Genomic DNA, 684 nt, shown 5'->3' with positions numbered 1-684 from the left:
ATAATGAATCATCGCTCGCTCGTTCACTCACTCTTCCTGCCCCGACTTGCTTCCAAGAAAAGACAACGTCTCTCTCTCATATTTCTATACACAGCATGAACTAAGCAGGATTGTGGGCGGAGCAAGCATGTGCATTCTGATGTTGCAAGCAGAGAGCGTTTGACTGTGAGTCTTGGTCTACCTTGTGCCTGGAAAGCAAGTGGGAATAACTTGCTCTTCCTTCTAAATACTTCAAGGTGAAAAGAAAATGCGTTTACTTAGTGGAAAAGTAACACCATGACCTCCTTTTTCGGTTAACGATTGATATATCATAATCGAGGTAAATCTTTGTTATTTATGCCAACATCCTTTAACACCGCCTGGGTCGCTGTGTCCATGTTTTCCCTTGCAAACAGAGGTCAAATCTTAGGTTACCGTTACTGAAGGGCAGCGCTGCAAGAAACCACAAGGAGGGGTATTAAAATCACAAACTTCACGTCTAAATATGTTTTGTTAGGTTTGGGACATTAGTATTTCCACCAAAAAAACATTTTTATCGGTTTCTCCAGAGCTTTTTGATTCGTGAGATATCCTGTTCAGTTACTTTTCTGTAATGACGTAGTTAGTATATCATATGTATAATAGGTATGTTAGTTTATTAATCAGTAATGTTGTCTACAGCATTACTGATTATGGAAATGATCA

General features: G+C 39.3%; 1 protein-coding gene across 2 annotated transcripts in view; it reads left to right on the top strand.

Annotated features, from left to right (window-relative positions):
- Positions 1-153: 153 nt before the first annotated feature.
- Positions 154-684, top strand: part of LOC119592806 (carbohydrate sulfotransferase 11-like) — a 9,749-nt gene continuing 9,218 nt past the window's right edge. Inside the window, exon 1 of one of the 2 annotated variants that reach the window (XM_037941714.1) lies at positions 154-319. The gene's annotated coding sequence lies outside the window, so the exon portion shown is untranslated. The remainder of the gene's footprint in view (positions 320-684) is intronic. The other variant, XM_037941715.1, reaches the window with a different exon arrangement.

Source organism: Penaeus monodon, chromosome 31, assembly GCF_015228065.2.
Source record: "Penaeus monodon isolate SGIC_2016 chromosome 31, NSTDA_Pmon_1, whole genome shotgun sequence".
Lineage (NCBI taxonomy): Eukaryota > Metazoa > Arthropoda > Malacostraca > Decapoda > Penaeidae > Penaeus > Penaeus monodon.
This window is presented reverse-complemented; position numbering and strand designations above follow the sequence as displayed.